Source organism: Phodopus roborovskii, unplaced genomic scaffold, assembly GCF_943737965.1.
Source record: "Phodopus roborovskii unplaced genomic scaffold, PHOROB, whole genome shotgun sequence".
Classification (NCBI taxonomy): Eukaryota; Metazoa; Chordata; class Mammalia; order Rodentia; family Cricetidae; genus Phodopus; species Phodopus roborovskii.
Window position 1 is genome coordinate 12,999 of NW_026125117.1, and position 16,631 is coordinate 29,629.

At 43.9% G+C, this 16,631-nt stretch overlaps 1 pseudogene; it reads right to left on the reverse strand.

Moving 5' to 3' along the window:
- LOC127226034 (S-methyl-5'-thioadenosine phosphorylase-like) overlaps window positions 1-16,378 on the reverse strand; it is a 29,366-nt pseudogene extending 12,988 nt beyond the window's left edge.
- Window positions 16,379-16,631: the final 253 nt, after the last annotated feature.

Genomic DNA, 16,631 nt, shown 5'->3' on the forward strand with positions numbered 1-16,631 from the left:
ATATATTATCAGCTCATAATGAAAAAATATTAGAAAATGCGGGAACCATTTACACACAGAGATGGAACAACGGCCTTTTCAACAACCAGTGGGTCATCACAGGGGACCACGGAAGGAATTAAAAAATTTCCTACACTCAAATACAAACACAGCTTACTAGAACCTGGGGGATACAGCAGAGAAAGTTCTAAGAAGGAGCTTGTAGTCCCGAATGCATGTATGAAAAATTCAGAAAGGTAGCAACCAAATAACCCAATTACATACCAGTGTCTTAGAGGAAGATGAGAATAAGGCAAACCCAAAATAGCAGAAGGAATAACAAAGACCAGAGGAAACAGTCATCCCATTCCTGATAAAAATGACAGAAAAGACAATTTCTAATAAATAATGCAGAGAAAATGAGATATTCACATGTAGACACATGGAAGGAAAAACAGAAACTAGAGCCCCCTTCCTTGTGCTGCACAAACACAAAGTCAATTCAAAACAGATAGGACCTCAAGATTAGAGCTGCAACCCTGAAAGTGCTGGAAGAAAGCAGAGGGAAAAAGCACGATGAGATACAGACCAGGGCAAGCAAGGCAATTTCTTCCATAAGCAGGATTCCAGTAGCTCAGGAAGTAATAGCAAATAGGACTGCTTCAAGCTAAAAAATCACACATACAACAATCAAACTACTAAAAGTGCTCATAAGTAGGGGAGAAAATCTTTGCCAGACATCTCACCCGGCAAGGAATTAAACATTAAAATACATAAAAGAACTAAAAAAATTAAAATAATAAACAATCCAATCAATAAACGAAGAGAAGTGAATAGCTTGACATCTTCTCTGGAAGTAGAAACACGTTCACTACCTTTAGCCTTTAGGGAAATGTCAATCAAAAGCATAGTGAGATTCCACCTTACCTTACCTTACCTTAGGAATGGCTCTTATCAAGAAACAGGCAATAAGGTTGGTAGAGATGAAGGAAGACAACAAGCCCTTAATAGCTGTTTGCAGGTGGGAGTGTAAATTAGTTCAGCCAATATGAAAATCAACCTGGAGTTCCTCAAAGTGACAACCGCAAGACCTACTGGTCCATGGGCATACACCTGAAGTATCTAAGTCAGCATATTACAGAGACCCTTGCACACTCAGCTTTATCACTGATGATAGCCAAGTCAGAGACTCAACCCTGATGCCTATACACACATTAGAAAGTGTGATATACTTAGTCAATCATAAGACAAAGGTCATTTGCAGCAAAATTAGTGAACCTGGAGGGATTTTGTGAGGCAAAATAAACAAGACATTGAAAGACGATGCATGAACTCACATGAACAATCTAAAACACAGACTCAGAAGGGAGGATAGATAAACTGGTGTTTACCAAAATCTTGGGAGACAATTGGTCAAAGGATATGAAGTTTCAGTTAAGGAGAAAGATGTCCTATATGGCATGGTGATGTGGTGTATCTGTTATATAATGAAAATCATTGCTTGCAGTGGGAACTGATTTTGTGAGGTGAAAACTATATATAAACAATCATGCAATGCCCACACATATCAATTATTATGTTCATTAATGTATAATTATAGTGATTCTGTGTCCTGGTCTGTTTCCCTCCCCATGCTTCCTTCCAGAGCTGAAAAGGTGAGCTACAACCTTTACCTGTCAATGAACTGATCGATGATGATCATGTCACCAGGCTGGATCTCCTCTCTCAAGGACCCGCAAGCTGTGGTCACTAGGACATGTGTACAACCTTCTTCCTTCAGAGCCCAGATGTTTGCCTGGTAGTTGACTTTTGAAGGCATGATGGTATGCTGTCTCCCATGTCTAAGGAAGGAGATCACCGTAGGATATCAGCCACCAGGGCAGGATCTTTTAACAGTTACAAGGGAAACAGAGACCCCCGCCCACCCCTTTAGCCCAACCAGGTAAACTACGAAACTGGATCAATCTATGAGCTCCTGCTGGCTTTGGATGACAGACCAGCTCTTTCATGACTACTGTTACGGGAATCAAAGTTCCTTTTTTGTTTTGTTTTGAGACAGGGTTTTTCTGTGTAGCCCTGGTTATCCTGGAACTTCTTCTGTAGACCAGACTGGCCTCGAACTCAACAACTCTGCCCACCCCTGCCCACCCCCCCCAAGTGCTGGAATTAAAGGTGAGCACCATCATGGCCCAGTCCTGAATCAAAATTCTTGAACTGTAGATTTAATTTAATCTTGGATCACAGGCAGTGGCTGTACTTGGAGACAGGGTTCTTCCTTTGTTTTTGAAAGAAAAATTTATTTTGAATGATTTCTCAATGTATTGTTTAATATGATGTCAATTTTTAATGCCAAAAAATTTGGTCCCACTATTATTTGGTAATGTCAGAGAGAGCTACTACTTTCCCCAAGGAAGTAGTAAATAGCCAGAAATGGAAAGTACAGCTTTCTAGAAGCATGGCAACTTAAACCACAGGTTCAGAAGGCCACGAATTTTATACTGAAAATGGCATGAACATTTCTCAGCTGGCAACAGAAATGAGAAATGGGGACACCAAATGGAGTACAGTAGTAACATCTGACAAAAAGCCTTTTAAGACTAACTCATTCACTTCCCTGTGGCCCCTCCCCCCACAAAGTCACCCAACCCACTCAAGAGCCAGGATTTTTTTCCCCTCATCAGTAGAACATAATCAAATATCTACCTATTCTACAGAGCTGTCAAATAAAACCTCACTACCATCCTGTTTGTATTTAACTTTTGATGTCTTCTCTTTTTTAACCAACAAACTATGGGCCGATACTAAGGTTTCCACCCCTGAGTTCACAGACAACCTCTAATAAATTAGGGAGGCCCCACTATCCAAATATACCTATATTTTCCCAGGGCTGGCCTCCAAAGCTTTCAGCAGGTTTCCCAGAAGAAATTAAACACCTGTGCACTTTAAACAACTGGTTCTTTTTCCCCCTGAGCTTGGTATTGGTGGTGTGTGTGTGTGTGTGTGTGGGGGGGTGGTAGGGGGGATGGAGGGGGAAATCAGGCATTCCTCGAGCAATGACTATAGCGCATATAGGAAGAAGAGTTGTTGAAAAATCCACAGCAAGGACTGCTTAAAACTACATTTTACCTTTGCTGGCTCCCAAGAACCTGATATTAGGTCTCCTTTTCATATCCTATATAATCTAAACACCTTGTGTGGGTCAGCCTGAGATTTATTCCCCAACATTAGACTATGTAAAGCCTCTAGAAGTCACTCCTGCGACTAGGTGCTACCTTGTTGGTATGAGAACCTGCTTGCTATTGCCTTCACTGTAGTAAAGGCCACTTGTGGTCAGGGGAATTTCTAACTATGCTGCTTACTGTGCAGCAGCTTATACCCCCTAGGCCTGTTTAGGGAACAAGGGATGAGCATGCACAAGAAGTGATCCAGGCTAGTCCAGGGACTGAGACCTCCTCCCCCACCACTCCAGATGCTACTAGACATGGATTCGTCACAAACAGAGCATCTTATTTATCTGATGATTGGAAGAAAGAAAATTAACAAACGAAGTATTTTGTTTTGTAGTTAGGCAGAAACTGGAGCTTCAGTGTCACCCAACTGATCTATTTTCCAAACCAAAGTGAGGAAAGAGATCTTTAGTCCCTAAATACCGATAACCTGAGCTGGTTTCAGAGCCATATGCAGTAAAGAAAGGAACTGATATGCTCTGACTCTACAGGACACCTATCTCATACCTACAGTATTACCTATTTCTGGACTTAAAATTCTCCTGAAGTAGTTAATACTAAACAACAACAAAAAACTTAAAAATACTTTACCTTGCAAGAAGCACACAATCAACATTTTTATCTTCCCCAAAATTAAGGCGTCAGATGGCTGCATGCAAATAAAAAGTAAACAGTCACAGCTTAGTAATTTTCAAACGTGTATAAACAGTTCTTAAAAATCTGAATCATTAAACCACAACAAACTGGTAGAAATCTAGAGTTTGAAGATATACATTAGGCAAGGAGTTTAGGTTTTACTGATCAACATTACTACCAGTTTAAGTATTGACCTAGCTTTCTGCTAGCACAGACTCCACAGGCTATGCAGGGGCTTTGTAGCAAGTGTCCCAGGAAACTCTGATGGTAGACTAATCAAATTTACATGTGTCAAGGACATTTGAAAGGTTCAAAAATGTTGTGAGTCAAAAGCTGAAAGGTTGGGGAGATCACTGTACGGCACCAAGAACTCAGTGGCTGAACCACCTGTTTGTGGCAACCAGGCTTAAGATGGCCACAGGATGAATGGAAGTGATAAAGGGAAAAAACCCAAGAACCAACATTACTAAGAAAGCCTGAGGCCAAGGGTGAGATGGGGAAAGGATTTGGAAAACCCCAGGCCATGCTAAGAACTTAGCTGAAAAGAAGGGCTGGGCTGGGATGCCAGCTCTCCTCAGAGGGAGGAATGCCAGTGTTGGGATGAGGCAATGTGGAATTAGAAATATAGATGGCTCACCCGGCCTGGGCCGGAAAATAAGCGCCTCCCCTAGAATCCCCTTATTCCTAATCCTAACATTGTGTTCCTGAATCTTGGACTCATCTGGGTCAGAAGATGCCAATTCATAATGACTCTCTATAGCCACCAGCCTGTTTGCTAAGTTAGTGTGGTGTGAACTGGGCTCTAAATTAGAAACAGATTTGAATTTAAAAGGAGCATCTTGACTTCTAGGAATGCAAACTGAGACGTCACTTGTGTGTTTGAAAACCATGTCATCAAACAGCAGCCTCAAGCACCCTAAAGGACAATTCAGCTGATGAAACCTATCAGCAGCAACTCGGGGCCCTCTGCCTGGACCAAGCTTTAGGCTGTCCACACAAAACCAACCGCTGTTCTAAGTAATAAGCAATGCCAAAGCCAACAGTGTTGTCAGCTGGACATTAACCTTGCCAAATGGAGTATCCACATATTTCTCAGTTCTTCCTTCTAAAATTTCTGGATCATCCAAGCCTGTTCCACCAATTATTCCAATCTAAGGGAGAAAAGAGAAGAAAGAAGGTTGTCATATCTGGCCATGCTTCATTTTAAACAAATATATTTATCCATATTCATAGGCCCTTTCCATTCCTACCAAGCCCCAAAAGAAAACGATTCTGAAAGTGATTAACAGTAAACACTTAAAAGCCCTCTATTAAAAAGAAATAAAGAATCAAAAGAAAACAAAAAACAAAACAAAACAAACAAACAAACAAAAAACCAAAACCAAAACCCAATAGTCTTCTAGACTTTAGAAAAAGCCAAACACAGTCCACTGTTGTGGACCAGATCACATTTACTCCAGCTGAATTACTAATAGAGTTACTTTTAGGTTAGAAACTGAGCCCAAATGTGGTTGCAGAAAGATCTTTCTGACCAAGGTTGTTTCTCTACCACATTTACTGTGGAGTAAAAAAGCTTGATACAGAAACTTAGGTCTGTTTATTTGGCAATGGTTTCTTTTCACTACACCGTGTTAGAAAACAAGAAATTTCCTTTTTATGCCACCAGTCACAGACATGGAAGGGAATGCAGGTAAAAGACGAGGGACATGACAAGCCCTCGCTGATGCATATACTTACCAAATCAAACGGCTTTTTGTGTGTACACATATACAGTGTACAGTATTTCATATACTACCTAGTTCAAATTGCCATAAAAATAAGCAATGTATACACACAGAGTAGACAGTTGTTCATATACTGCATAATCTAAACACTTATAAAAATAAGCGATTGATTCAAACGTAGTTTTAATTTTTTAGGCTCAAACATTTTATTTTCGTTTCCTGAGATTATCCAGAAATCCTTGTTCTTGGAAAAGTAGAGAAAGAAACCTAATTTTTGAAGAGTTGATCTAGGGTCGCCGCGATGGCTCAGCAGTTAAGAGGATTCCCAGCAAACACCCGGTGGCTCACTACTGTCTGTAAAACTACAACAGTTCCAGGAGATCTGACACCTTCTTTTGGCTTCTGAGGACAATGTACACATATGGTATACAGACACATGTGCAGGCAAAACACCAACACACATAAAAAAATAAATCTTATAAGAACCGAGTTGATCTAATTTGAAGTCAGGAAATAAACAAGAGCAAAAACAATGACAAACAGTAAAGTCTTGACATTAAAAATTAAGCAACATGGTGCTGGGAGATGGATCAGAGGTCAAGAGCACTGGCTGCTCTTCCAGAGGTCCCGAGTTCAATTCCCAGCAACCACATGGTGGCTCACAACCACCTATAATGAGATCTGGTGTTCCCTTCTGGCATGTAGGCACAACACTACATACATAATAAATAAATAGTTTTTTAAAAATTAAGCAACATTATCATTAGGAACTTTCTCCTGTGGAAAGATACAGGAAATAGAATTTAAACCCATCAATAGATGCCTATGATGTGGGGTTTCAGGGAGAAACTTCATAGAAAACAACTTTAGCAGTTTTTAAAATGAAAATGTGCAAACGCATTGTCACGGAATCAAATTCCCTGACTTCAGAGAATAAAGTTCCAAAGCAAAGAATTTGTGGAATTTTGCTGTAAGAATGGCTGACTTACACTTCCTGGTGACTAAGACAGCTGACATTGGTGCTACCTTGTGGCAGGCACAATACTGAAATTACAAAGGTTTTGTATTTTATATCACCTCTACAGGTATGACCTAATCAACACAGTCATTTCAAATCAAACACTAAAATTACTTAAATTCTTCAGTTCGGCTGGTGAACTTTAGATATCTGGGCTAGAAAGAATAGCATATGAAATGACCATCACTAGACTCTTCGGGAATTTACCTACCTGATGCACAAAGGAATCAAAGAGGCATCAGGACCAAAAGCGCAAGGTTGTCTTCAGGTCTATAGCGAGTTTGAGGCCAGCCTGAGCCACACAACATGAAACAAATGCCAAAAAAAAAAAAAAAAAAAAAAAAAAGGAATAAAAACAAAAGACTTCAGACCTTTTTATTTATGACCACTTTGTTGTTCCATTATTTCAGGATGTTCCCTGGGCCAAAAGCATCTCAGATTCTGACTCAACCCTGAGCCTTCAGGCTTGAATGCAAAGCAGATCTCATTTAGTTTTGCAATCCAGCCTCAGAATGCAGACAGGCCAGTAGAGCATGAGAGAAGCAGTTGGGACAAGGTAATTCCTGAAATTCACACTCCCTTAGTTCCCACCTTGAACTTCAGTCCAAATCCTTGTGGCTGCCTTACAAAGTTGGCAACTCAACCCTCTGCAAGCAGCGACAGTACTTCAACGGCAGCAAACGGACCAGGAAGCTACAGCAGTCTACAGGAAAGCCCATCCTGTTTTGCAGCCGGCTCACATTGTTATTGGGAACCTACACCTGACACAGAACCAAAGAAGCAACTGAATACCACTGCCACCAGGAAATGGAACCTGGAGGATGGAGGCCTGCAGTGTCAGTATGTGGACAATGTCGCCACCTGCTGGTTGTACAGGCAAAGTACGGCTTGATGAAGCTCCCAAGCACAGCTTAGAGCTTAGTGGGTTCATGGGCCTCCTTGTATCTGATTTCCACAGCCACTCTCTTAGTCAGGCCCTACTTACAGTGTTAGCCCCACTGTACAAAAGAGAAACACCATGTGACAACTCTCAGTATCCTCTGGGGCCTTTCAGGAGTTCAGTCTACTAGGATATAAAGAAACTGGTTCCTTTGGCCATGTCAACCGTTTGCTCAAGGTGACACAGCACACTACAGAACACACTACACAGCCTCTGGATAGCCAGGTGAGCATCTAAGGCAGTGGTTCTCAACTTTCCCAATTCTGCGAATCTTTAATACAGTTCCTCATGCTATAGTGACCCCTGACCATGAAACTGTTTCATTGCTACTTCATAACTGTAGTCTTGCTACTGTTATGAATCATAATGTAAATAATTTCCATAGGCAACACTGGTTGAGAACCACTGATCTAAGGAGCTCATTGACAGCCCTACCCACATTCAGGAATCAGGAAGACTCTGCCAGGTCCCAAGTCCAGGCAACTCTAGAATGCCTTAAAAAAAAAATGGGTTCAAGGGCTGAGTTAGAGTTGAAGGGTCAACTCGGTACACCCTGGAAGTCTTCACTACATGAAACAAGGTTCTGAAACAGGGATACATCATTCTCCCCCAATTTTCTACCACAAAAGAAGCCGGCTTCCAGCGAGACTGAAGGTAACCACTATGGCACCTTACTTCCCTGCACCTGAAACAGATGTTACCTACCCAATCTGTCTCAAGGTTGGGAAGGTGCCTGCTATTTCCTCTCTAGTAGCTAAAAGCCAGGGACTTCACCAACCCCACTTGGTCTCTGGAGCCATCCTTCTGAGCCCTGGATTCCCTGCCTCACAAATGTCCCCAGATGCACTCTCAAATGCCAAAGACAGAGGAGCCCAGGACAGGAAGATGGATGGCTTTTGAGTACATCAAGCTCAAGATGAGGAAAGCTAGCCAGGAGGAATCGGGCACAGTCTGTCATCTGGTGTTTCAGTCCTGCAGCTCTGGTTACTACCAACACATGGCAGGTACTGCTGACTGAAGCCTTCACCACAGGAGCCAACCTGGCTATGTGTGTGGTCATGTAGGATCCCACAGAACCCAGGAGGCCCAGATTCATGGGGACAAAGAGGCCAAAATGCCCCAGTCTGGGAAGTTTGTACAAAACCTGTACTATGAACCAAAGGGACCATGTCATGGGTAGCTCTACCTCTGACAACATATACCCTAAGTAAGTGTCCTTCACAGGGATGCTTATGGGCCACATTGGATGTTGTGATGCTCAGTACTAGTGACTGTTTTTGGAGACAGGGTCTAACCCTAAAAAAAAACAAAACCAAACAACAACAAAGCAAACAAACACACTGGTGCACTTACAAGCCACAGAAGAAAGACCGTGAAAAGTCCCAGAAAGAGGCCACTCCCATTTTAAAAGTTCTAAAATGATGGAACGATCAAAACTTGTGGATTATAAAGTGAAGCATTTATCTAATTTTTCTTAATCATTGAAAAGCAGGAGTCAGATATTGGGGCGAGAAACTAAATGATCAGAGAAGCTGTGGCTAAGCCATCCGTGACTTCCTACCTCTTCTGTTCCCTTCCCCCAAAAGGGCAGAGATCCTCTCTAAGTCCTGTCTTACTACTTCCTCAATCCTCCAAAACCTCTCCGGTTAGTTTTGGTTGGCTAGTTCCGCTCTGTGATTCAAAGCAAACTTTATTGTCAGAATGCAATCAGATTATCACAACAGTAAATAGCTGGAATGCTGCAGATCCAGAGTCCAATCTTAGGTGATGCTTTTGGTTCTCTGGCCCACCCATGTCTTATCTAACACCCTAGCTACTGGCAGGAGAAACCTTCTGGAATCTCTGAATTTAGCAGACCACTAAGTTCTACCAGCTAAAAGCTAAGAATGTCAGAGAATCTGAGACTTCCTGCCCTGGTTGCTGTAAGCTATCCCATTCAAGCTCCTGCCAAAGCATTTACGAATGCCTCGATTTCTGCCTTCATTCTATTCTGTAACAAAATAAACTTCACAAAACATTTTCTTTGCGTAACTTAAATCCTAGGGTACAACTCTTTTTGGCTCAAATGGTTCATATTCTCTTTGAGGTTTTTATAAAATTAATTAATTATATTTATTTTTTGGTCAAAACATGTGGAAAGTGGCCATTCAAGAAGGGTTATCATAGAAATAAGAACCAACCCTTTTGGCATGCTATCTGTGATAACTAGCCTTCAGTACTGTGAGGTAGTCTGTTGCTCAGGCTTCCCAGCCTACTGAGCTCTGTTGAGGCCATCCTAGTAACCTAATGCAGGTGTTACAATCAGAGAAGTGTGGTGGCTTGGAAGATAAGAAAAGCCAAGACTTAAATGTCACAGTCTCTAGATTCCCTGACAACATACATTTCACGCCTGAAATTGACTTAGTTTCTGAGGAGCATTTTCTTCAAAACTCATCGTATTTTCCTTTGCTTGTGGAACAAGGCAAGATACAGCCCAAGTTCCTCGCTACTCAGCTGACCATTATCAGTAGCCCCAACTGCCAAAGCCCCAAACTGCAGAGGATCTGATTAATGGGCAAGGCATACATTGTACTCAAAGCTTGTATGGTTCCACTTGAAACAAAAATGTCTAAAATGTGAGCTAATTGAGTATGGCCGGCTGTATAATGACCCCCTTTGCTAGCTCGTCAGCCAGCTTTCTGGCCCTGGGAGACAAATGTGAGAAAAACCAATCTTAAAGAAAAGTTTACTTTGGCTCCTAGGTTTAGTCTGGCCCCATGGCTGGGTGAGGCAGAGCATCTAGGTGTAGAGGACAGAGTCAAACTGCTCAAATCATAGCAAGGAAGCAAAATTGGAAGGGAAGGTGTGCAGCTCCAATGCCCTCATGAACACCATGCCTTACATGCCTTAACTTCCAGAACAAGGCTGGCCTCCTGTGTGTACAATCTCCCGACAGGACAACAGGCTGTGACCATTAGCATGTGGTTTCTAAAGGGGTATTTAGGATTCAAACTAGAACAGCCCCCTCCTCACATTTATACCCCAACCCCAGAACCTATAAATGCTATTCCATGAAAGTAAATTGAAATGAGATGGGAGACTATCCTGGACTATTTGGATGGGTCATAAAAGGACTCCAGTTGGTTGTGATAACAGGAAATTAAGAGGGAGAAGGTCATGTGATGATGGAGGGATGTGGGCCTATAGGGCTAGTAGAGTGTTTTGTAAAGCTAGAGTCAAGCCAATGAATCCTTCCTTCCTACTGAGATCCTGCAAGAGGAGCCAGCCCTACTGACTTCTTGCTCTAAGACCTCGTTTTGGACTCGTGGCCCCTAGAACTATGAGAATACACTGGTGCCTGAAGGCGTTCAGTTTGAACTAATTCTTGTTGCAGCCATAGAGAACGAATACAATGAGAAAGAACCATGTCCACACTTTCCAATGCTTCCTGACGTAAGTGCTGCAAAAGCCAGGGGACATCTAATATCCTGGGCTGGTTAGATTCATGGTTCAGCAGGGACTGACCCAGGACTCTGCATTTCCAACAAGGTACCAGATGAGGCGGATGCACTGTACACTTTGAAAACCACTGAGGCACAGTTCAGAATAGTTATAACCATAGCTAAGGATCTGGGGACCACCACATTACAAGTATGTATATTGTCTGTTTCCTCAACTTTTCCTTCGTGGTTCAGGTTTTTAATTAGCCTGTAGAACTTGTATGGAAATCAAATGTACTACTGCATTATATCAATCCCTGTTCCATACTCTACCACTCCTAGCAAAATACACAGAACCAAACGTAACTTCCTCTAGGCAACTCGGGTCCCCCATTTCCTTGCTCCCCCCCCCCCACCAATGAGGGGTATTTTACCCCTCTTCATCAGGCAATCTCTCAGTCAGTGGCCTGAGGGGTTTTTAATGAAATATGAAATAGCTTTCCTAGGGACAGTTGAGATTATACAATACATGTGGCTTCCACAGGGTCAGGGGAGGAGGTACTATCAGCCCTTTGTAAGGAGGGGATGAGGGTGCATTCTCTGTACTGCAAAGCTTAGGATAATCCTACAGAAGAACTATGCCAACCATGCTTGAGACAGCCCAAAGGAGAGGTTTAAAGGCCATCTTCCAAACCAGGACATCTTTACCTGCCTTACTACCACTATCTGAAGTCAACTAGTGACCTGCAGTGGGACCATAGTCCCTCACTATCACTCTAACATGATTAACATTATTCCCTAATCTCCCAGAGTAGAAACTAGTCAGGGGCATTACAGATCCCTGAAGCAGCTTTCCAAATACCCACCTCTCTGGATGCCAAAGGTTTGCTTTGCTGTCTGTACAGCCAAGCACCCACCAGTCCATGGCTGAAGCTAGACAATGTTCCCCTGAAGTCTTCCTGGACAATGCCAGATATTAATCTATGGCCTGACTCCACCCATTGCTGCTTCTTGGGGCATGAACACATAAAGGAACCATTAAGATAATGGAGACAACTGGGCCCCAAACGCAGAAGCATTAAACAGCTACCTTGTTACCACAGTAAAGGAGCCCCTCATACCTCATGCTTTAGCCCCTAATCACAAATGTATCAGCAGAAGGAATCTTGTATTTATTATCCTTGCTTTTGTTTGGAAAGGATTCCTCCTCAGCACCTTTGGGATTGGAAGTGATACACAGAAACCACCCTTTCCCTCTTGCTATACTCCCCACATCTTACCTCTACTCTGCCTGCAGAGCCTCGCTACTTCAATGGCTGCCAGCCCAGACTGGAGCACAAGTGCCATGGCTTCTGGCCAGATGTAGTCCTGCACCCAGAACAGGCCATTCTGTACAGTTCAGCCAGGCAATCACTTCAAAATATAAACCACACACTACCTCTCTATTCAGAATCCTTAAATGGCTTCCAAAGCATTTAGAACCAAATCCAAATTCATTTCTTTCTTTCTTCCTTTTTGGAATTGGGTCTTAATATGCAGCTACAGCTGATCAGGAACTTACTACGCAGACCAAGCTGGCTTCAAACTCAGAGATCTGCCTGTGCTTGCCTCTGCCTCCGGGGTGCTGGGTTTAAAGGCGTGTGCAAGTCCAAATCTTTACCATGGTTTATATCCCGAAGACCCACATCCCGCTAATTCTCAGAATCATAAGCACAGCCATCGTGTTCAGTTCTTCTTTCCCTGGCCTTCCTAAGTCCTAGCTGATCACCATAACCTCTGGTTCTTTATCACAATTTTAACCACTAACCTCTCTTCAACATGCTCAAGCTGCTATAATAAGATCAAGACTTAACAAACTTATTTCTCATAATCAGCAGGCCCCAAGGTGAATTCAGTGCCTGGGAGAGCCTGCTCTTTGGTTCACAGATGGTCTCTTAGATAACAGAACCAGGTGGCTGTCGAAGCCCAACCCCTTTAACAACGATGCTATTATGGAAACTCTAGGATCATCACCTCCAACCAACCCCTCTCAAACAACCACACTGGGGCCAGAACTTAAAAACCTGAAGGCCTTTCCAGCCCCCTTCCATGACTCTTACTAGTCCACAGATATTAGTCTCCCAGCTCCAATACAAGACAAACTTAGAGACATTGTCTCACTCAATTATGTATTTACAGAGCTTGGCAGGTCTTCCATGAAGTATTTTTGGATGGGTTTCTACCAGCAGACAGCTAGATTTCATTCAGATGCCGAATATTATACTGCCCATACAAAACCAGAGGCTTTCCATCTGTATGCTCTATTTGTATCTCTTAAATCGAGGTTATCGATTTGAAGCACAAGCCCCTGGTAATATTTCCATTTTACAAAGGAAGGCACTCGGGCTGTCATTAATGGAACAAGAACTGAGCTAGGTGTGCAGTATGTTACTGTGTTTAAATCTAACAACTCTCTGAGTTAGTTGTGATTAGCCCTAAGAGGACACTGATAGAAAGAGGTAGGCAGGTAGCATTGGAATAGAAGGCCAGGCTCTCAACACCAATGTGGGAATATTCCTACTGCTGTGCCTAATCAAACTGATGCTTCTCAATAACAGATGAAATGGCACAGTGAGTCAGGCAGCATGCCACTGGCCAGACACAAATGTGCCTCCTACACCCATACTTGAAAATGCCCAGTGGTTTTTGGAGAGGTGGCCCCTGCATGCATATAGCCCACTCTCTCTATTTCCTAAGGTAGGACGCCCTCTTCACTCACACAGTAAAACAACAGAGACCATGTTTCAGGTCTGAGAAATGTCTCACATCTACTTGATGAGAAGGCCAGGTTTAAGGTCTGTCATTATTTAGCCCCTGTATGTTGTGGGATATCCAATCACATTGTGAAGTAAAAGCAACCTTGGGTCAGGAGGTGGAGCCAGCAACTAGTTGACAGAAAGTAATCACAGAGTCAGAGGGAACCTGGAAGAGGAAGAAGTAGTAGGATGGGACTTTGAGGTAGAGCCTGGAGATCTATTTCAGAGACACTGGCTAAAAGGGAAGGTTGGCTAATTGCTCTTCAACTTCTCTGAGCTAGCTGGTTTGCATCCCAGCCTCTGACTCCTGAGTCTTTCTGGTAAACAGAACAATGGAGATTTAGTTAAAAACCACATTTGGTGGCAGCAGCAAGAGGGGTCATAAAAGTCCTGCTGTGGTGGGCCAGTGACTGCTGAGTTCCCAATAATGGCTGAAACTGCAGTTTCAGCAGACACTTGAGTTGACCTCTCGGCCTTAGCTTTACATCTGTAAGAACACCATCACCAGATGTTATGAACAGACATGTGTGTGCAGAGGTCAGAAATTGACACCAAGTGCCTCCCTCAGTTAACTGTAATCTCCTTCAGTGAGGCAGGCATTCTCACTGAACTGGGAGCTCATCATTTGGCTAGGCCAGCCACTCTTCAAGCTCCAAGAGTCTGCCCATGCCTGCCTTCCTAGCAACCAGCCTCCCCCCTTCCCCTACATGGGTGCTGAGTCCAAATTCATACTCTCACACTTGGTAGCACTCTAGAGCACGTCACTCTCCAGCTTTAAGATTTGCTCTGGATGCAGGTACTTCATATTTTCTAGATAAGATGTTGCTTGAGCCATTTGTGGACTATGGGGTGGGCATCATGAGTTCTCAATAGCAATGCTCTCTCATCTGTCCCAGTCTCAAGAAGAGCAATCAGCAGGCATATTCCTAGCACCATTTATATCTCTAAGTTTTATTTTAGAAGCTTGCCAAGATTAAAAAAAAATACACATCATTCAATATTTACATAGCTCTTTCTTCTCTTACATTTAAGTGTACCACATTCAGGGAAACTTGTGTGTCAGGCTGAATGCTAACCAGATTAAAGCAAATTCCTTCTATTGTGATATGCTGGTCTCTGCATGGATAGTACTATCCCATTTGGACTAAGTGAATGAGAAGTACTAGCCATTCTGTACCTGGCGAAGTTTCTTGGATTCTAATCGCCAAGATAGGCCTTCTTTGGTCATGGTCAAATGATGAAATTTGGCCCCCACCTAATATGATGTTAAGGGAAAGGTGTAAAGTCTTATAATACCTCTGGAAATAATTATCTCCACTCCTAAGAATTCAATTATGCCCAATACAGACATAATTCTAGCCTTCCCAGGCTACACTATAGTAAAAATTCCCACTTCATAAATACGTGTCATATACATTGCCTATGAAGAGCCTTTCTGCATAGTCCCCGCTGTCTGGAGGCTTTCTATAAATATAACAATCCTTTTCAAAATGCTCCCCCCTCCAAAAAAAAAAAAAAAAAAGTTGGGCAGTAAGCCTGTATCCTCATCCCCTCCTCTTTTTTTTGAGTGGTTCACGAAGCCCTGCAAGGCTCCAGTATAGAAAGCCCAGGTTGGCTGCACACTAACTGCAGAGATTTGCCTCTTTCAAGGGAATCAAACGGCGCTGCGGGGAATCTAAAGAGAGAAACCAGTGCCAGAAATTCCTAACTAAGTTAACTGAGTTCTTGGCTAATAATAAATAGCCTAGAAAGATTTAGCCCTTTCCACCAGTTTTCCTCTTCGATTCCACTCTTTATCCTTCAATCAGGATGTATTTAAAAGACCCACAGGAGGCTCACAACGACTCTAAGAACTTATGCTCTCTTCTGGCCAGCGGTTCCCTGCGTACAAGAATCCCTTGTGTCGAGCTCTCTAGGGACCCAAGGCCTGAGAAAATAACTCTAACTTTCAAGGTTGCAAAGCAGTTTAAAGACAGAGGCCTCCGGGCATGGAGCGGCCCTAACCTGAGGTCTGCACTCCTTTTCAGTGTTTAGAAAAGTCTTGGAGCACTCACACCTCTGCGCTACCGGGGTAAAACAAAGCAAAGGGAAATCTAAGTTCCGAGCGCGGTGGTGGCGCGGTGGTGGGGTGGGGTAGAGGACGGAGAGGAGAGAAACAGCGTGCAAAAGAGCAAGTGAACAGCTCTCCCACGTGGGCCGAGTCAAGAGAGCGGAAGCGAGAGTCCAGCAAGGCAGGAGGGAGCAGCGCAGCAGCTGGGCCACGTGTCAGCTCCCGCCTGGAGCATCTCCAGAGGGGAGTGGTACTGAGGAAGGTTGGCAGCGGGGAGCAACTCACCCATCGCCCCCCACCAGAGCACCGGCTACCACCGTGAGGCCCGGGATGCAGATGAATTCAAAGGCTGAGGACATTGGAGTATGCTGGGGGCTAGTGCCGCGCCGCTGCACCCCTCCGCCGTGCGCAGGTGGGGGGGGGGGGGACACAGCCGGGAGGCGCGGCCGCTGCGGAAGGGCGAGAAGAAACCCGGCAGGGCCGGCCCATCTGTAGCCTGTAGGGTGATCTCACCTTCACTGGCGCGCAGGCGGCACCCGAGGCCATGTCTGCACCGGGGGAAGTCGTCTACGAGCAGGAGCGCTGGACCGGGAGGAGACTGCGGGGCCGGCGCAGCGCGGGAGTGAGCAGTGCGGGGGCCCGCGGACCCTGGCTCCTCCTCTTCCTCCCGGAGAGCGCGGGATTGGCTGCTCTCCTGTCACCCTCCTCCTCCTCAAATCAGGTTCCCGCCTCTCGACCCTTCTGCGGACTTTTCGGTTTCTCAGTGACTCTCCTGTCTTGCCGCGTGATGGCGGGTCCATGATCAAGGTAGAAATGAAGCCACTTAGGATGTGCTTGGCACTT